The 20795-nt window shown below is 62.7% G+C and overlaps 5 pseudogenes; all 5 read right to left on the reverse strand.

Annotated features, from left to right (window-relative positions):
* Positions 1–3681: 3681 nt before the first annotated feature.
* Positions 3682–3800, reverse strand: LOC142875116 (uncharacterized; annotated as a pseudogene).
* Positions 3801–7657: 3857 nt separating this feature from the next.
* On the reverse strand, positions 7658–7776 carry LOC142875117 (uncharacterized; annotated as a pseudogene).
* A 3842-nt stretch (positions 7777–11618) lies between these two features.
* Positions 11619–11737, reverse strand: LOC142875118 (uncharacterized; annotated as a pseudogene).
* A 3853-nt stretch (positions 11738–15590) lies between these two features.
* On the reverse strand, positions 15591–15709 carry LOC142875120 (uncharacterized; annotated as a pseudogene).
* A 3842-nt stretch (positions 15710–19551) lies between these two features.
* On the reverse strand, positions 19552–19670 carry LOC142875121 (uncharacterized; annotated as a pseudogene).
* Positions 19671–20795: the final 1125 nt, after the last annotated feature.

Genomic DNA, 20795 nt, shown 5'->3' on the forward strand with positions numbered 1-20795 from the left:
TGTCTCTGTATACACACACACTCACACTCACACGCACTCACTCACTCACACTCACACAAGATGCGCCTCCACGGCTGGACCCGCCAAGGTGGAGCCCTTCCAGCCCCCCTCCTCTCCTCGCCTGGCCTCCTTCACCTCCCCGCCCCCCACCCCCAGCGCGCCGGGGCCGCTGACTGCGCACGGGCGGGAGGGGCGGGGCGCTCGCCCTTTGACCCCAGCCAGGGGCGGCCCTCCCCCACAACCCCTTTCAGCTGCGCCCCCCACCCTGTGGCCCGGCGGCCGCCTATTCCCCCGGGCCAGGGCTGGGGCACAGCGCACGGGGGAGGGGAGCCAGTGTATGGGGCGTGTCTCTCTCTCTCTCTCGGGATGTGTCCCATGGGTGGGGTGGGGTGGCGTGGTTTGTGGGGCGCTGAAGAAATCAGTCCCCTCCATCTCCTCCCTCTGGAAAACACCCAAGCCCTTGGAGAACTGCCCGCACCTCTACCTACCGTGGGGGCCGGGACCCTCCTCTGTGTCCTCCTGTGGCCCAGTCCAAGGGGCCTGGGCCTGGCCGGGGCTGCATTGGACCCCGACCACCCTGGCGTGTGGACTCGCTAAAAATTGGCGATTAGATATTGGATTCCAGCGTCATTGAGGTCATTTCACTAATGAGTGCACCGCAAAGAGTTTCCTAATCCATCTGTGAGGGTGGCAACCGAAAGAGAATTTTAGAGCTGACAGAATAGGCGAGGAAAGGCATAGGAGATTTCCACACCCAGTAAGGAAGCCTTTCCCGAAGTGGAAGAAAGAAAGGAGCAAACAGAGACACCGGTAGCCCGCCCGGATCAGAGTCTGCCCCTGAGAGAAAGTACCCTGACCAGGTTCACCCGTGGGTGGGTCGCGAGCTAGCGGCATTCAGAAGAGCGAGGCCCGCAGTCTGTGCAGAAGACACCTGCACTCGGGTGTGTGTGGCGGCACGATTCACAAGCAGCTCCAGATGTTAAACCAAGGAGAAGCCAGGGAGTTCCCAACGCCCCAGGTGTCCTCAGCCCACGACTGGCTGCTGTGGGAATGCGAAGCCCGGCTCCTTGTCTCAGAGCGGGGCAACCAGGAGGTGTGATGTCCACCCCGGGGTTCCCAGGAGGATCAGACTGAAGCTGGGACTTGGCCTGAAAGTGTCCCCTCGCATGGCCACCCCCTTCCCCTTCCTGCTCCTCTACTCCTGGTGCCCCTCCATCCAGGGGCCAGACCTTAAAGAGTCACCCGCAAGAGAATCCTGGTCCCAAAGGAGCCTTCTGGGGGACCCCTGCTGAGAGAGGTTGTGGGCATGGCCCGCTGGGGCTCTGCCCGACCCAGGGCTGAGAGATGCAACCTCCCAGCTCTGGGTCCCTGCAGGAAGTGTTGGCAAGCACAGGGCCAGTCCTCCAAAGGCCCAGGTGCAGGGAGCCCAGGCCAAGCATCCCGTGGAAGAAGCCACATGCTGTGCCACCCCGGGGAACACGACTGCAGGCCACGGCCCTTCCCACCTCCTCCTCCTCCTCCTCCTCCTCCTCCTCCTCCTCCTCCTCCTCCTCCTCCCACCCCGCCTCCGCCCCCGCCCCCACATGGCACAGGGCCCAGAGACACCTCAGACACTTGCTACCCAAAGTGCAAAGGGCATCAGTTGCTCCTCCAAACCCCCCCCCCCAGCCCAGCAGACCGCGTTGTCCAGCCAGCTCCCGGGCCTCCCTGGGGTGCCCAGCACAAAAGTGCAGACACCCACCGGACCCTCAATCTCAGTTTTCGGATGTTTTTGCCACTCTGAGGACCCGCAGGCCAGCTGGGCCTTCTGGCAGGACAGAGAGCCCCGGAATCCGACGTGGAGAGCTGGGTGTACGTCCCCATGAGGAGGCGGTCCCCACCTCCGCGGCTCTCCCCTTGCGGGGAGCGGCAGCCGCGGGGCCTCAGAGAAGACACCAGGCTGGGCCCCCACGGCACAGCGGGAGCACGTCCCCCGCAGGCCACTTAGCCACGGCGGCCAGCCGGCGGACGGTTGGGTTGCGCGAGACGCTGCGGCCGCCCTGCTACCGGGTTCCTGGGAGGGCGTCCTGGAACCAGCGTCCACACCAAGCCCTTGGAAGGCCCAGGCGACGGAGGAGCCCCGTCAGGCAGGGGCCGAGGACGGTGACGGCCCGGGCGGGGAGGAGCGTGTCAGGCAGGGGCAGAGGACGGTGACAGGTGATAGGCCGGGCGGGAAGGAGTCAGTCAGGCAGGGGCCGTGGAGGAGACGGGCTGGGTAAGGGTTAGGGTTAGTGTCAGGGCACAAGTCACAATCGCAAAGACCTGGAAGCCACCCGAGTGCCCATCGACCCACGAGTGGGTAAATAAAATGTGGCGCGTGGACACCACGGAGTGCTATTCGGCTATGAGGAGCAGCGGTGAGGGGGCACCTCTCGTGGTTCTCCTGGCCAGAGCTGGAACCCGTTCCAGTAAGCCAAGTATCCCAAGAATGGACACACGAGCACCACGTGCTCGCGCTCACCAGCAAATGGGTACGAACCGATGGACACCTAAGTGGACACAGAGGAATCACCTTCTTCGGGTGGGTGTCGGGCGGGTGGGGGGAGGGGATGGGCATACACATCCATTAGGAATGGGGTGGGTACGCACCGACTGGGGGATGGGCGCACTTGAAGCTCTGACCCGAGGGGGGAGGCTGGGAGAGGGCAACGCACCCGTCCTTAACATTGGTGCCCCCACAATATGCTGGAACAACATGAGGGGTAAATGAATAAGAACACGGGGGGGGGGAGGGGGGCACGGGCAACACATGTCACCTTAATACTTGGACTCCCATCATCTGCTTGAAAAGAGAGAGAAAAGTAAATGCAATAATAGAGATAAGAGACACTTTTTAAAAATAATGAATCCGGCCGGGCGCTGTGGCTCACGCCTGTAATCCTAGCTCTTGGGAGGCCGAGGCGGGCGGATTGCTCAAGGTCAGGAGTTCAAAACCAGCCTGAGCAAGAGCGAGACCCCGTCTCTACTATAAATAGAAAGAAATTAATTGGCCAACTGATATATATATAAAAAATTAGCGGGGCATGGTGGCGCATGCCTGCAGTCCCAGCTACCCGGGAGGCTGAGGCAGAAGGATCACTCGAGCCCAGGAGTTTGAAGTTGCTGTGAGCTAGGCTGACGCCACGGCACTCACTCTAGCCTGGGCAACAAACCGAGACTCTGTCTCAAAAAAAAAAAAAAAAAAAAAAATGAATCCGAAGAGAAAAGTAAAAGGAGGCCTGTGGAGCAGGTCTGGGTGTGACTCCGGATCCCCGAACATCAGGTGCCACCACCAAAGATTCCTACGTGTAGCCCATAGAACCCCAAAAGCAACGGGAGGAGTTCTGGTCACATACTCCCTCAAAATGACATCCTGGCCTTCTTCTGGAACTCCCTCCCCTCTCAGACTCTCAAGGTTTCCTCCAGCGTGTCGGCTCCCACAGAGCAGACCTTTGGTCTGAGACCTGACAGTCCAGAAGCCACGCATGCTGCCGCGTGGCGGCGGTGTCACGGCTCGGGACAAGAGGAGGCCCCACGGTGCGGGCTGGGGCGCCAGGCACCGCGGCCGGCGGGCGCTGAGGGTGGGGGTCACCCCCACCCCGGGCCGCCCCCGCACTCCCAGAAACGCGACAGAACCAGAGGCAAAAAAAAAAAAAAAGAAGAAGCCTACGGCACCCGGTATTCCCGGGCGGTCTCCCATCCAAGTTCTAACCAGGCCCGACCCTGCTTAGCTTCCGAGACCAGACGGGATCGGGCGCGTTCGGGGTGGTGTGGCCGTGGACGGCGGAGGGCGCCCCTGCCCCGCTCAAGAAGCCGAGCCTCTCTGCGCTTCCCCGCCGCCTCCTCCCGCCCCAGGCCCCGCGCCGGGTCGGGCCTGTTGAGTTCGCCGGCCGGGTCCCGCGGGCTCCGAGGGACGGGGGTGACAGGCGGGGCGGGCAGGGAGCGGCGGGCCGGGGTTGGGGGCTGTCTCTGTATACACACACACTCACACTCACACGCACTCACTCACTCACACTCACACAAGATGCGCCTCCACGGCTGGACCCGCCAAGGTGGAGCCCTTCCAGCCCCCCTCCTCTCCTCGCCTGGCCTCCTTCACCTCCCCGCCCCCCACCCCCAGCGCGCCGGGGCCGCTGACTGCGCACGGGCGGGAGGGGCGGGGCGCTCGCCCTTTGACCCCAGCCAGGGGCGGCCCTCCCCCACAACCCCTTTCAGCTGCGCCCCCCACCCTGTGGCCCGGCGGCCGCCTATTCCCCCGGGCCAGGGCTGGGGCACAGCGCACGGGGGAGGGGAGCCAGTGTATGGGGCGTGTCTCTCTCTCTCTCTCGGGATGTGTCCCATGGGTGGGGTGGGGTGGCGTGGTTTGTGGGGCGCTGAAGAAATCAGTCCCCTCCATCTCCTCCCTCTGGAAAACACCCAAGCCCTTGGAGAACTGCCCGCACCTCTACCTACCGTGGGGGCCGGGACCCTCCTCTGTGTCCTCCTGTGGCCCAGTCCAAGGGGCCTGGGCCTGGCCGGGGCTGCATTGGACCCCGACCACCCTGGCGTGTGGACTCGCTAAAAATTGGCGATTAGATATTGGATTCCAGCGTCATTGAGGTCATTTCACTAATGAGTGCACCGCAAAGAGTTTCCTAATCCATCTGTGAGGGTGGCAACCGAAAGAGAATTTTAGAGCTGACAGAATAGGCGAGGAAAGGCATAGGAGATTTCCACACCCAGTAAGGAAGCCTTTCCCGAAGTGGAAGAAAGAAAGGAGCAAACAGAGACACCGGTAGCCCGCCCGGATCAGAGTCTGCCCCTGAGAGAAAGTACCCTGACCAGGTTCACCCGTGGGTGGGTCGCGAGCTAGCGGCATTCAGAAGAGCGAGGCCCGCAGTCTGTGCAGAAGACACCTGCACTCGGGTGTGTGTGGCGGCACGATTCACAAGCAGCTCCAGATGTTAAACCAAGGAGAAGCCAGGGAGTTCCCAACGCCCCAGGTGTCCTCAGCCCACGACTGGCTGCTGTGGGAATGCGAAGCCCGGCTCCTTGTCTCAGAGCGGGGCAACCAGGAGGTGTGATGTCCACCCCGGGGTTCCCAGGAGGATCAGACTGAAGCTGGGACTTGGCCTGAAAGTGTCCCCTCGCATGGCCACCCCCTTCCCCTTCCTGCTCCTCTACTCCTGGTGCCCCTCCATCCAGGGGCCAGACCTTAAAGAGTCACCCGCAAGAGAATCCTGGTCCCAAAGGAGCCTTCTGGGGGACCCCTGCTGAGAGAGGTTGTGGGCATGGCCCGCTGGGGCTCTGCCCGACCCAGGGCTGAGAGATGCAACCTCCCAGCTCTGGGTCCCTGCAGGAAGTGTTGGCAAGCACAGGGCCAGTCCTCCAAAGGCCCAGGTGCAGGGAGCCCAGGCCAAGCATCCCGTGGAAGAAGCCACATGCTGTGCCACCCCGGGGAACACGACTGCAGGCCACGGCCCTTCCCACCTCCTCCTCCTCCTCCTCCTCCTCCTCCTCCTCCTCCTCCTCCTCCTCCCACCCCGCCTCCGCCCCCGCCCCCACATGGCACAGGGCCCAGAGACACCTCAGACACTTGCTACCCAAAGTGCAAAGGGCATCAGTTGCTCCTCCAAACCCCCCCCCCCAGCCCAGCAGACCGCGTTGTCCAGCCAGCTCCCGGGCCTCCCTGGGGTGCCCAGCACAAAAGTGCAGACACCCACCGGACCCTCAATCTCAGTTTTCGGATGTTTTTGCCACTCTGAGGACCCGCAGGCCAGCTGGGCCTTCTGGCAGGACAGAGAGCCCCGGAATCCGACGTGGAGAGCTGGGTGTACGTCCCCATGAGGAGGCGGTCCCCACCTCCGCGGCTCTCCCCTTGCGGGGAGCGGCAGCCGCGGGGCCTCAGAGAAGACACCAGGCTGGGCCCCCACGGCACAGCGGGAGCACGTCCCCCGCAGGCCACTTAGCCACGGCGGCCAGCCGGCGGACGGTTGGGTTGCGCGAGACGCTGCGGCCGCCCTGCTACCGGGTTCCTGGGAGGGCGTCCTGGAACCAGCGTCCACACCAAGCCCTTGGAAGGCCCAGGCGACGGAGGAGCCCCGTCAGGCAGGGGCCGAGGACGGTGACGGCCCGGGCGGGGAGGAGCGTGTCAGGCAGGGGCAGAGGACGGTGACAGGTGATAGGCCGGGCGGGAAGGAGTCAGTCAGGCAGGGGCCGTGGAGGAGACGGGCTGGGTAAGGGTTAGGGTTAGTGTCAGGGCACAAGTCACAATCGCAAAGACCTGGAAGCCACCCGAGTGCCCATCGACCCACGAGTGGGTAAATAAAATGTGGCGCGTGGACACCACGGAGTGCTATTCGGCTATGAGGAGCAGCGGTGAGGGGGCACCTCTCGTGGTTCTCCTGGCCAGAGCTGGAACCCGTTCCAGTAAGCCAAGTATCCCAAGAATGGACACACGAGCACCACGTGCTCGCGCTCACCAGCAAATGGGTACGAACCGATGGACACCTAAGTGGACACAGAGGAATCACCTTCTTCGGGTGGGTGTCGGGCGGGTGGGGGGAGGGGATGGGCATACACATCCATTAGGAATGGGGTGGGTACGCACCGACTGGGGGATGGGCGCACTTGAAGCTCTGACCCGAGGGGGGAGGCTGGGAGAGGGCAACGCACCCGTCCTTAACATTGGTGCCCCCACAATATGCTGGAACAACATGAGGGGTAAATGAATAAGAACACGGGGGGGGGAGGGGGGCACGGGCAACACATGTCACCTTAATACTTGGACTCCCATCATCTGCTTGAAAAGAGAGAGAAAAGTAAATGCAATAATAGAGATAAGAGACACTTTTTAAAAATAATGAATCCGGCCGGGCGCTGTGGCTCACGCCTGTAATCCTAGCTCTTGGGAGGCCGAGGCGGGCGGATTGCTCAAGGTCAGGAGTTCAAAACCAGCCTGAGCAAGAGCGAGACCCCGTCTCTACTATAAATAGAAAGAAATTAATTGGCCAACTGATATATATATAAAAAATTAGCGGGGCATGGTGGCGCATGCCTGCAGTCCCAGCTACCCGGGAGGCTGAGGCAGAAGGATCACTCGAGCCCAGGAGTTTGAAGTTGCTGTGAGCTAGGCTGACGCCACGGCACTCACTCTAGCCTGGGCAACAAACCGAGACTCTGTCTCAAAAAAAAAAAAAAAAAAAAAATGAATCCGAAGAGAAAAGTAAAAGGAGGCCTGTGGAGCAGGTCTGGGTGTGACTCCGGATCCCCGAACATCAGGTGCCACCACCAAAGATTCCTACGTGTAGCCCATAGAACCCCAAAAGCAACGGGAGGAGTTCTGGTCACATACTCCCTCAAAATGACATCCTGGCCTTCTTCTGGAACTCCCTCCCCTCTCAGACTCTCAAGGTTTCCTCCAGCGTGTCGGCTCCCACAGAGCAGACCTTTGGTCTGAGACCTGACAGTCCAGAAGCCACGCATGCTGCCGCGTGGCGGCGGTGTCACGGCTCGGGACAAGAGGAGGCCCCACGGTGCGGGCTGGGGCGCCAGGCACCGCGGCCGGCGGGCGCTGAGGGTGGGGGTCACCCCCACCCCGGGCCGCCCCCGCACTCCCAGAAACGCGACAGAACCAGAGGCAAAAAAAAAAAAAAGAAGAAGCCTACGGCACCCGGTATTCCCGGGCGGTCTCCCATCCAAGTTCTAACCAGGCCCGACCCTGCTTAGCTTCCGAGACCAGACGGGATCGGGCGCGTTCGGGGTGGTGTGGCCGTGGACGGCGGAGGGCGCCCCTGCCCCGCTCAAGAAGCCGAGCCTCTCTGCGCTTCCCCGCCGCCTCCTCCCGCCCCAGGCCCCGCGCCGGGTCGGGCCTGTTGAGTTCGCCGGCCGCGTCCCGCGGGCTCCGAGGGACGGGGGTGACAGGCGGGGCGGGCAGGGAGCGGCGGGCCGGGGTTGGGGGCTGTCTCTGTATACACACACACTCACACTCACACGCACTCACTCACTCACACTCACACAAGATGCGCCTCCACGGCTGGACCCGCCAAGGTGGAGCCCTTCCAGCCCCCCTCCTCTCCTCGCCTGGCCTCCTTCACCTCCCCGCCCCCCACCCCCAGCGCGCCGGGGCCACTGACTGCACACGGGCGGGAGGGGCGGGGCGCTCGCCCTTTGACCCCAGCCAGGGGCGGCCCTCCCCCACAACCCCTTTCAGCTGCGCCCCCCACCCTGTGGCCCGGCGGCCGCCTATTCCCCCGGGCCAGGGCTGGGGCACAGCGCACGGGGGAGGGGAGCCAGTGTATGGGGCGTCTCTCTCTCTCTCGGGATGTGTCCCATGGGTGGGGTGGGGTGGCGTGGTTTGTGGGGCGCTGAAGAAATCAGTCCCCTCCATCTCCTCCCTCTGGAAAACACCCAAGCCCTTGGAGAACTGCCCGCACCTCTACCTACCGTGGGGGCCGGGACCCTCCTCTGTGTCCTCCTGTGGCCCAGTCCAAGGGGCCTGGGCCTGGCCGGGGCTGCATTGGACCCCGACCACCCTGGCGTGTGGACTCGCTAAAAATTGGCGATTAGATATTGGATTCCAGCGTCATTGAGGTCATTTCACTAATGAGTGCACCGCAAAGAGTTTCCTAATCCATCTGTGAGGGTGGCAACCGAAAGAGAATTTTAGAGCTGACAGAATAGGCGAGGAAAGGCATAGGAGATTTCCACACCCAGTAAGGAAGCCTTTCCCGAAGTGGAAGAAAGAAAGGAGCAAACAGAGACACCGGTAGCCCGCCCGGATCAGAGTCTGCCCCTGAGAGAAAGTACCCTGACCAGGTTCACCCGTGGGTGGGTCGCGAGCTAGCGGCATTCAGAAGAGCGAGGCCCGCAGTCTGTGCAGAAGACACCTGCACTCGGGTGTGTGTGGCGGCACGATTCACAAGCAGCTCCAGATGTTAAACCAAGGAGAAGCCAGGGAGTTCCCAACGCCCCAGGTGTCCTCAGCCCACGACTGGCTGCTGTGGGAATGCGAAGCCCGGCTCCTTGTCTCAGAGCGGGGCAACCAGGAGGTGTGATGTCCACCCCGGGGTTCCCAGGAGGATCAGACTGAAGCTGGGACTTGGCCTGAAAGTGTCCCCTCGCATGGCCACCCCCTTCCCCTTCCTGCTCCTCTACTCCTGGTGCCCCTCCATCCAGGGGCCAGACCTTAAAGAGTCACCCGCAAGAGAATCCTGGTCCCAAAGGAGCCTTCTGGGGGACCCCTGCTGAGAGAGGTTGTGGGCATGGCCCGCTGGGGCTCTGCCCGACCCAGGGCTGAGAGATGCAACCTCCCAGCTCTGGGTCCCTGCAGGAAGTGTTGGCAAGCACAGGGCCAGTCCTCCAAAGGCCCAGGTGCAGGGAGCCCAGGCCAAGCAGCCTGTGGAAGAAGCCACATGCTGTGCCACCCCGGGGAACACGACTGCAGGCCACGGCCCTTCCCACCTCCTCCTCCTCCTCCTCCTCCTCCTCCTCCTCCTCCTCCCACCCCGCCTCCGCCCCCGCCCCCACATGGCACAGGGCCCAGAGACACCTCAGACACTTGCTACCCAAAGTGCAAAGGGCATCAGTTGCTCCTCCAAACCCCCCCCCCAGCCCAGCAGACCGCGTTGTCCAGCCAGCCCCCGGGCCTCCCTGGGGTGCCCAGCACAAAAGTGCAGACACCCACCGGACCCTCAATCTCAGTTTTCGGATGTTTTTGCCACTCTGAGGACCCGCAGGCCAGCTGGGCCTTCTGGCAGGACAGAGAGCCCCGGAATCCGACGTGGAGAGCTGGGTGTACGTCCCCATGAGGAGGCGGTCCCCACCTCCGCGGCTCTCCCCTTGCGGGGAGCGGCAGCCGCGGGGCCTCAGAGAAGACACCAGGCTGGGCCCCCACGGCACAGCGGGAGCACGTCCCCCGCAGGCCACTTAGCCACGGCGGCCAGCCGGCGGACGGTTGGGTTGCGCGAGACGCTGCGGCCGCCCTGCTACCGGGTTCCTGGGAGGGCGTCCTGGAACCAGCGTCCACACCAAGCCCTTGGAAGGCCCAGGCGACGGAGGAGCCCCGTCAGGCAGGGGCCGAGGACGGTGACGGCCCGGGCGGGGAGGAGCGTGTCAGGCAGGGGCAGAGGACGGTGACAGGTGATAGGCCGGGCGGGAAGGAGTCAGTCAGGCAGGGGCCGTGGAGGAGACGGGCTGGGTAAGGGTTAGGGTTAGTGTCAGGGCACAAGTCACAATCGCAAAGACCTGGAAGCCACCCGAGTGCCCATCGACCCACGAGTGGGTAAATAAAATGTGGCGCGTGGACACCACGGAGTGCTATTCGGCTATGAGGAGCAGCGGTGAGGGGGCACCTCTCGTGGTTCTCCTGGCCAGAGCTGGAACCCGTTCCAGTAAGCCAAGTATCCCAAGAATGGACACACGAGCACCACGTGCTCGCGCTCACCAGCAAATGGGTACGAACCGATGGACACCTAAGTGGACACAGAGGAATCACCTTCTTCGGGTGGGTGTCGGGCGGGTGGGGGGAGGGGATGGGCATACACATCCATTAGGAATGGGGTGGGTACGCACCGACTGGGGGATGGGCGCACTTGAAGCTCTGACCCGAGGGGGGAGGCTGGGAGAGGGCAACGCACCCGTCCTTAACATTGGTGCCCCCACAATATGCTGGAACAACATGAGGGGTAAATGAATAAGAACACGGGGGGGGGAGGGGGGCACGGGCAACACATGTCACCTTAATACTTGGACTCCCATCATCTGCTTGAAAAGAGAGAGAAAAGTAAATGCAATAATAGAGATAAGAGACACTTTTTAAAAATAATGAATCCGGCCGGGCGCTGTGGCTCACGCCTGTAATCCTAGCTCTTGGGAGGCCGAGGCGGGCGGATTGCTCAAGGTCAGGAGTTCAAAACCAGCCTGAGCAAGAGCGAGACCCCGTCTCTACTATAAATAGAAAGAAATTAATTGGCCAACTGATATATATATAAAAAATTAGCGGGGCATGGTGGCGCATGCCTGCAGTCCCAGCTACCCGGGAGGCTGAGGCAGAAGGATCACTCGAGCCCAGGAGTTTGAAGTTGCTGTGAGCTAGGCTGACGCCACGGCACTCACTCTAGCCTGGGCAACAAACCGAGACTCTGTCTCAAAAAAAAAAAAAAAAAAAATGAATCCGAAGAGAAAAGTAAAAGGAGGCCTGTGGAGCAGGTCTGGGTGTGACTCCGGATCCCCGAACATCAGGTGCCACCACCAAAGATTCCTACGTGTAGCCCATAGAACCCCAAAAGCAACGGGAGGAGTTCTGGTCACATACTCCCTCAAAATGACATCCTGGCCTTCTTCTGGAACTCCCTCCCCTCTCAGACTCTCAAGGTTTCCTCCAGCGTGTCGGCTCCCACAGAGCAGACCTTTGGTCTGAGACCTGACAGTCCAGAAGCCACGCATGCTGCCGCGTGGCGGCGGTGTCACGGCTCGGGACAAGAGGAGGCCCCACGGTGCGGGCTGGGGCGCCAGGCACCGCGGCCGGCGGGCGCTGAGGGTGGGGGTCACCCCCACCCCGGGCCGCCCCCGCACTCCCAGAAACGCGACAGAACCAGAGGCAAAAAAAAAAAAAAAGAAGAAGCCTACGGCACCCGGTATTCCCGGGCGGTCTCCCATCCAAGTTCTAACCAGGCCCGACCCTGCTTAGCTTCCGAGACCAGACGGGATCGGGCGCGTTCGGGGTGGTGTGGCCGTGGACGGCGGAGGGCGCCCCTGCCCCGCTCAAGAAGCCGAGCCTCTCTGCGCTTCCCCGCCGCCTCCTCCCGCCCCAGGCCCCGCGCCGGGTCGGGCCTGTTGAGTTCGCAGGCCGCGTCCCGCGGGCTCCGAGGGACGGGGGTGACAGGCGGGGCGGGCAGGGAGCGGCGGGCCGGGGTTGGGGGCTGTCTCTGTATACACACACACTCACACTCACACGCACTCACTCACTCACACTCACACAAGATGCGCCTCCACGGCTGGACCCGCCAAGGTGGAGCCCTTCCAGCCCCCCTCCTCTCCTCGCCTGGCCTCCTTCACCTCCCCGCCCCCCACCCCCAGCGCGCCGGGGCCGCTGACTGCGCACGGGCGGGAGGGGCGGGGCGCTCGCCCTTTGACCCCAGCCAGGGGCGGCCCTCCCCCACAACCCCTTTCAGCTGCGCCCCCCACCCTGTGGCCCGGCGGCCGCCTATTCCCCCGGGCCAGGGCTGGGGCACAGCGCACGGGGGAGGGGAGCCAGTGTATGGGGCGTCTCTCTCTCTCTCTCGGGATGTGTCCCATGGGTGGGGTGGGGTGGCGTGGTTTGTGGGGCGCTGAAGAAATCAGTCCCCTCCATCTCCTCCCTCTGGAAAACACCCAAGCCCTTGGAGAACTGCCCGCACCTCTACCTACCGTGGGGGCCGGGACCCTCCTCTGTGTCCTCCTGTGGCCCAGTCCAAGGGGCCTGGGCCTGGCCGGGGCTGCATTGGACCCCGACCACCCTGGCGTGTGGACTCGCTAAAAATTGGCGATTAGATATTGGATTCCAGCGTCATTGAGGTCATTTCACTAATGAGTGCACCGCAAAGAGTTTCCTAATCCATCTGTGAGGGTGGCAACCGAAAGAGAATTTTAGAGCTGACAGAATAGGCGAGGAAAGGCATAGGAGATTTCCACACCCAGTAAGGAAGCCTTTCCCGAAGTGGAAGAAAGAAAGGAGCAAACAGAGACACCGGTAGCCCGCCCGGATCAGAGTCTGCCCCTGAGAGAAAGTACCCTGACCAGGTTCACCCGTGGGTGGGTCGCGAGCTAGCGGCATTCAGAAGAGCGAGGCCCGCAGTCTGTGCAGAAGACACCTGCACTCGGGTGTGTGTGGCGGCACGATTCACAAGCAGCTCCAGATGTTAAACCAAGGAGAAGCCAGGGAGTTCCCAACGCCCCAGGTGTCCTCAGCCCACGACTGGCTGCTGTGGCAATGCGAAGCCCGGCTCCTTGTCTCAGAGCGGGGCAACCAGGAGGTGTGATGTCCACCCCGGGGTTCCCAGGAGGATCAGACTGAAGCTGGGACTTGGCCTGAAAGTGTCCCCTCGCATGGCCACCCCCTTCCCCTTCCTGCTCCTCTACTCCTGGTGCCCCTCCATCCAGGGGCCAGACCTTAAAGAGTCACCCGCAAGAGAATCCTGGTCCCAAAGGAGCCTTCTGGGGGACCCCTGCTGAGAGAGGTTGTGGGCATGGCCCGCTGGGGCTCTGCCCGACCCAGGGCTGAGAGATGCAACCTCCCAGCTCTGGGTCCCTGCAGGAAGTGTTGGCAAGCACAGGGCCAGTCCTCCAAAGGCCCAGGTGCAGGGAGCCCAGGCCAAGCAGCCTGTGGAAGAAGCCACATGCTGTGCCACCCCGGGGAACACGACTGCAGGCCACGGCCCTTCCCACCTCCTCCTCCTCCCTCCTCCTCCTCCTCCTCCTCCTCCTCCCTCCTCCCACCCCGCCTCCCGCCCCCACCCCCACATGGCACAGGGCCCAGAGACACCTCAGACACTTGCTACCCAAAGTGCAAAGGGCATCAGTTGCTCCTCCAAACCCCCCCCCCAGCCCAGCAGACCGCGTTGTCCAGCCAGCCCCCGGGCCTCCCTGGGGTGCCCAGCACAAAAGTGCAGACACCCACCGGACCCTCAATCTCAGTTTTCGGATGTTTTTGCCACTCTGAGGACCCGCAGGCCAGCTGGGCCTTCTGGCAGGACAGAGAGCCCCGGAATCCGACGTGGAGAGCTGGGTGTACGTCCCCATGAGGAGGCGGTCCCCACCTCCGCGGCTCTCCCCTTGCGGGGAGCGGCAGCCGCGGGGCCTCAGAGAAGACACCAGGCTGGGCCCCCACGGCACAGCGGGAGCACGTCCCCCGCAGGCCACTTAGCCACGGCGGCCAGCCGGCGGACGGTTGGGTTGCGCGAGACGCTGCGGCCGCCCTGCTACCGGGTTCCTGGGAGGGCGTCCTGGAACCAGCGTCCACACCAAGCCCTTGGAAGGCCCAGGCGACGGAGGAGCCCCGTCAGGCAGGGGCCGAGGACGGTGACGGCCCGGGCGGGGAGGAGCGTGTCAGGCAGGGGCAGAGGACGGTGACAGGTGATAGGCCGGGCGGGAAGGAGTCAGTCAGGCAGGGGCCGTGGAGGAGACGGGCTGGGTAAGGGTTAGGGTTAGTGTCAGGGCACAAGTCACAATCGCAAAGACCTGGAAGCCACCCGAGTGCCCATCGACCCACGAGTGGGTAAATAAAATGTGGCGCGTGGACACCACGGAGTGCTATTCGGCTATGAGGAGCAGCGGTGAGGGGGCACCTCTCGTGGTTCTCCTGGCCAGAGCTGGAACCCGTTCCAGTAAGCCAAGTATCCCAAGAATGGACACACGAGCACCACGTGCTCGCGCTCACCAGCAAATGGGTACGAACCGATGGACACCTAAGTGGACACAGAGGAATCACCTTCTTCGGGTGGGTGTCGGGCGGGTGGGGGGAGGGGATGGGCATACACATCCATTAGGAATGGGGTGGGTACGCACCGACTGGGGGATGGGCGCACTTGAAGCTCTGACCCGAGGGGGGAGGCTGGGAGAGGGCAACGCACCCGTCCTTAACATTGGTGCCCCCACAATATGCTGGAACAACATGAGGGGTAAATGAATAAGAACACGGGGGGGGGAGGGGGGCACGGGCAACACATGTCACCTTAATACTTGGACTCCCATCATCTGCTTGAAAAGAGAGAGAAAAGTAAATGCAATAATAGAGATAAGAGACACTTTTTAAAAATAATGAATCCGGCCGGGCGCTGTGGCTCACGCCTGTAATCCTAGCTCTTGGGAGGCCGAGGCGGGCGGATTGCTCAAGGTCAGGAGTTCAAAACCAGCCTGAGCAAGAGCGAGACCCCGTCTCTACTATAAATAGAAAGAAATTAATTGGCCAACTGATATATATATAAAAAATTAGCGGGGCATGGTGGCGCATGCCTGCAGTCCCAGCTACCCGGGAGGCTGAGGCAGAAGGATCACTCGAGCCCAGGAGTTTGAAGTTGCTGTGAGCTAGGCTGACGCCACGGCACTCACTCTAGCCTGGGCAACAAACCGAGACTCTGTCTCAAAAAAAAAAAAAAAAAAAATGAATCCGAAGAGAAAAGTAAAAGGAGGCCTGTGGAGCAGGTCTGGGTGTGACTCCGGATCCCCGAACATCAGGTGCCACCACCAAAGATTCCTACGTGTAGCCCATAGAACCCCAAAAGCAACGGGAGGAGTTCTGGTCACATACTCCCTCAAAATGACATCCTGGCCTTCTTCTGGAACTCCCTCCCCTCTCAGACTCTCAAGGTTTCCTCCAGCGTGTCGGCTCCCACAGAGCAGACCTTTGGTCTGAGACCTGACAGTCCAGAAGCCACGCATGCTGCCGCGTGGCGGCGGTGTCACGGCTCGGGACAAGAGGAGGCCCCACGGTGCGGGCTGGGGCGCCAGGCACCGCGGCCGGCGGGCGCTGAGGGTGGGGGTCACCCCCACCCCGGGCCGCCCCCGCACTCCCAGAAACGCGACAGAACCAGAGGCAAAAAAAAAAAAAAAGAAGAAGCCTACGGCACCCGGTATTCCCGGGCGGTCTCCCATCCAAGTTCTAACCAGGCCCGACCCTGCTTAGCTTCCGAGACCAGACGGGATCGGGCGCGTTCGGGGTGGTGTGGCCGTGGACGGCGGAGGGCGCCCCTGCCCCGCTCAAGAAGCCGAGCCTCTCTGCGCTTCCCCGCCGCCTCCTCCCGCCCCAGGCCCCGCGCCGGGTCGGGCCTGTTGAGTTCGCAGGCCGCGTCCCGCGGGCTCCGAGGGACGGGGGTGACAGGCGGGGCGGGCAGGGAGCGGCGGGCCGGGGTTGGGGGCTGTCTCTGTATACACACACACTCACACTCACACGCACTCACTCACTCACACTCACACAAGATGCGCCTCCACGGCTGGACCCGCCAAGGTGGAGCCCTTCCAGCCCCCCTCCTCTCCTCGCCTGGCCTCCTTCACCTCCCCGCCCCCCACCCCCAGCGCGCCGGGGCCGCTGACTGCGCACGGGCGGGAGGGGCGGGGCGCTCGCCCTTTGACCCCAGCCAGGGGCGGCCCTCCCCCACAACCCCTTTCAGCTGCGCCCCCCACCCTGTGGCCCGGCGGCCGCCTATTCCCCCGGGCCAGGGCTGGGGCACAGCGCACGGGGGAGGGGAGCCAGTGTATGGGGCGTCTCTCTCTCTCTCTCGGGATGTGTCCCATGGGTGGGGTGGGGTGGCGTGGTTTGTGGGGCGCTGAAGAAATCAGTCCCCTCCATCTCCTCCCTCTGGAAAACACCCAAGCCCTTGGAGAACTGCCCGCACCTCTACCTACCGTGGGGGCCGGGACCCTCCTCTGTGTCCTCCTGTGGCCCAGTCCAAGGGGCCTGGGCCTGGCCGGGGCTGCATTGGACCCCGACCACCCTGGCGTGTGGACTCGCTAAAAATTGGCGATTAGATATTGGATTCCAGCGTCATTGAGGTCATTTCACTAATGAGTGCACCGCAAAGAGTTTCCTAATCCATCTGTGAGGGTGGCAACCGAAAGAGAATTTTAGAGCTGACAGAATAGGCGAGGAAAGGCATAGGAGATTTCCACACCCAGTAAGGAAGCCTTTCCCGAAGTGGAAGAAAGAAAGGAGCAAACAGAGACACCGGTAGCCCGCCCGGATCAGAGTCTGCCCCTGAGAGAAAGTACCCTGACCAGGTTCACCCGTGGGTGGGTCGCGAGCTAGCGGCATTCAGAAGAGCGAGGCCCGCAGTCTGTGCAGAAGACACCTGCACTCGGGTGTGTGTGGCGGCACGATTCACAAGCAGCTCCAGATGTTAAACCAAGGAGAAGCCAGGGAGTTCCCAACGCCCCAGGTGTCCTCAGCCCACGACTGGCTGCTGTGGGAATGCGAAGCCCGGCTCCTTGTCTCAGAGCGGGGCAACCAGGAGGTGTGATGTCCACCCCGGGGTTCCCAGGAGGATCAGACTGAAGCTGGGACTTGGCCTGAAAGTGTCCCCTCGCATGGCCACCCCCTTCCCCTTCCTGCTCCTCTACTCCTGGTGCCCCTCCATCCAGGGGCCAGACCTTAAAGAGTCACCCGCAAGAGAATCCTGGTCCCAAAGGAGCCTTCTGGGGGACCCCTGCTGAGAGAGGTTGTGGGCATGGCCCGCTGGGGCTCTGCCCGACCCAGGGCTGAGAGATGCAACCTCCCAGCTCTGGGTCCCTGCAGGAAGTGTTGGCAAGCACAGGGCCAGTCCTCCAAAGGCCCAGGTGCAGGGAGCCCAGGCCAAGCAGCCTGTGGAAGAAGCCACATGCTGTGCCACCCCGGGGAACACGACTGCAGGCCACGGCCCTTCCCACCTCCTCCTCCTCCTCCTCCTCCTCCTCCTCCTCCTCCTCCCACCCCGCCTCCGCCCCCGCCCCCACATGGCACAGGGCCCAGAGACACCTCAGACACTTGCTACCCAAAGTGCAAAGGGCATCAGTTGCTCCTCCAAACCCCCCCCCAGCCCAGCAGACCGCGTTGTCCAGCCAGCCCCCGGGCCTCCCTGGGGTGCCCAGCACAAAAGTGCAGACACCCACCGGACCCTCAATCTCAGTTTTCGGATGTTTTTGCCACTCTGAGGACCCGCAGGCCAGCTGGGCCTTCTGGCAGGACAGAGAGCCCCGGAATCCGACGTGGAGAGCTGGGTGTACGTCCCCATGAGGAGGCGGTCCCCACCTCCGCGGCTCTCCCCTTGCGGGGAGCGGCAGCCGCGGGGCCTCAGAGAAGACACCAGGCTGGGCCCCCACGGCACAGCGGGAGCACGTCCCCCGCAGGCCACTTAGCCACGGCGGCCAGCCGGCGGACGGTTGGGTTGCGCGAGACGCTGCGGCCGCCCTGCTACCGGGTTCCTGGGAGGGCGTCCTGGAACCAGCGTCCACACCAAGCCCTTGGAAGGCCCAGGCGACGGAGGAGCCCCGTCAGGCAGGGGCCGAGGACGGTGACGGCCCGGGCGGGGAGGAGCGTGTCAGGCAGGGGCAGAGGACGGTGACAGGTGATAGGCCGGGCGGGAAGGAGTCAGTCAGGCAGGGGCCGTGGAGGAGACGGGCTGGGTAAGGGTTAGGGTTAGTGTCAGGGCACAAGTCACAATCGCAAAGACCTGGAAGCCACCCGAGTGCCCATCGACCCACGAGTGGGTAAATAAAATGTGGCGCGTGGACACCACGGAGTGCTATTCGGCTATGAGGAGCAGCGGTGAGGGGGCACCTCTCGTGGTTCTCCTGGCCAGAGCTGGAACCCGTTCCAGTAAGCCAAGTATCCCAAGAATGGACACACGAGCACCACGTGCTCGCGCTCACCAGCAAATGGGTACGAACCGATGGACACCTAAGTGGACACAGAGGAATCACCTTCTTCGGGTGGGTGTCGGGCGGGTGGGGGGAGGGGATGGGCATACACATCCATTAGGAATGGGGTGGGTACGCACCGACTGGGGGATGGGCGCACTTGAAGCTCTGACCCGAGGGGGGAGGCTGGGAGAGGGCAACGCACCCGTCCTTAACATTGGTGCCCCCACAATATGCTGGAACAACATGAGGGGTAAATGAATAAGAACACGGGGGGGGGAGGGGGGCACGGGCAACACATGTCACCTTAATACTTGGACTCCCATCATCTGCTTGAAAAGAGAGAGAAAAGTAAATGCAATAATAGAGATAAGAGACACTTTTTAAAAATAATGAATCCGGCCGGGCGCTGTGGCTCACGCCTGTAATCCTAGCTCTTGGGAGGCCGAGGCGGGCGGATTGCTCAAGGTCAGGAGTTCAAAACCAGCCTGAGCAAGAGCGAGACCCCGTCTCTACTATAAATAGAAAGAAATTAATTGGCCAACTGATATATATATAAAAAATTAGCGGGGCATGGTGGCGCATGCCTGCAGTCCCAGCTACCCGGGAGGCTGAGGCAGAAGGATCACTCGAGCCCAGGAGTTTGAAGTTGCTGTGAGCTAGGCTGACGCCACGGCACTCACTCTAGCCTGGGCAACAAACCGAGACTCTGTCTCAAAAAAAAAAAAAAAAAAATGAATCCGAAGAGAAAAGTAAAAGGAGGCCTGTGGAGCAGGTCTGGGTGTGACTCCGGATCCCCGAACATCAGGTGCCACCACCAAAGATTCCTACGTGTAGCCCATAGAACCCCAAAAGCAACGGGAGGAGTTCTGGTCACATACTCCCTCAAAATGACATCCTGGCCTTCTTCTGGAACTCCCTCCCCTCTCAGACTCTCAAGGTTTCCTCCAGCGTGTCGGCTCCCACAGAGCAGACCTTTGGTCTGAGACCTGACAGTCCAGAAGCCACGCATGCTGCCGCGTGGCGGCGGTGTCACGGCTCGGGACAAGAGGAGGCCCCACGGTGCGGGCTGGGGCGCCAGGCACCGCGGCCGGCGGGCGCTGAGGGTGGGGGTCACCCCCACCCCGGGCCGCCCCCGCACTCCCAGAAACGCGACAGAACCAGAGGCAAAAAAAAAAAAAAAGAAGAAGCCTACGGCACCCGGTATTCCCGGGCGGTCTCCCATCCAAGTTCTAACCAGGCCCGACCCTGCTTAGCTTCCGAGACCAGACGGGATCGGGCGCGTTCGGGGTGGTGTGGCCGTGGACGGCGGAGGGCGCCCCTGCCCCGCTCAAGAAGCCGAGCCTCTCTGCGCTTCCCCGCCGCCTCCTCCCGCCCCAGGCCCCGCGCCGGGTCGGGCCTGTTGAGTTCGCCGGCCGCGTCCCGCGGGCTCCGAGGGACGGGGGTGACAGGCGGGGCGGGCAGGGAGCGGCGGGCCGGGGTTGGGGGCTGTCTCTGTATACACACACACTCACACTCACACGCACTCACTCACTCACACTCACACAAGATGCGCCTCCACGGCTGGACCCGCCAAGGTGGAGCCCTTCCAGCCCCCCTCCTCTCCTCGCCTGGCCTCCTTCACCTCCCCGCCCCCCACCCCCAGCGCGCCGGGGCCGCTGACTGCGCACGGGCGGGAGGGGCGGGGCGCTCGCCCTTTGACCCCAGCCAGGGGCGGCCCTCCCCCACAACCCCTTTCAGCTGCGCCCCCCACCCTGTGGCCCGGCGGCCGCCTATTCCCCCGGGCCAGGGCTGGGGCACAGCGCACGGGGGAGGGGAGCCAGTGTATGGGGCGTCTCTCTCTCTCTCTCGGGATGTGTCCCATGGGTGGGGTGGGGTGGCGTGGTTTGTGGGGCGCTGAAGAAATCAGTCCCCTCCATCTCCTCCCTCTGGAAAACACCCAAGCCCTTGGAGAACTGCCCGCACCTCTACCTACCGTGGGGGCCGGGACCCTCCTCTGTGTCCTCCTGTGGCCCAGTCCAAGGGGCCTGGGCCTGGCCGGGGCTGCATTGGACCCCGACCACCCTGGCGTGTGGACTCGCTAAAAATTGGCGATTAGATATTGGATTCCAGCGTCATTGAGGTCATTTCACTAATGAGTGCACCGCAAAGAGTTTCCTAATCCATCTGTGAGGGTGGCAACCGAAAGAGAATTTTAGAGCTGACAGAATAGGCGAGGAAAGGCATAGGAGATTTCCACACCCAGTAAGGAAGCCTTTCCCGAAGTGGAAGAAAGAAAGGAGCAAACAGAGACACCGGTAGCCCGCCCGGATCAGAGTCTGCCCCTGAGAGAAAGTACCCTGACCAGGTTCACCCGTGGGTGGGTCGCGAGCTAGCGGCATTCAGAAGAGCGAGGCCCGCAGTCTGTGCAGAAGACACCTGCACTCGGGTGT

Source organism: Microcebus murinus, chromosome 13, assembly GCF_040939455.1.
Source record: "Microcebus murinus isolate Inina chromosome 13, M.murinus_Inina_mat1.0, whole genome shotgun sequence".
Lineage (NCBI taxonomy): Eukaryota > Metazoa > Chordata > Mammalia > Primates > Cheirogaleidae > Microcebus > Microcebus murinus.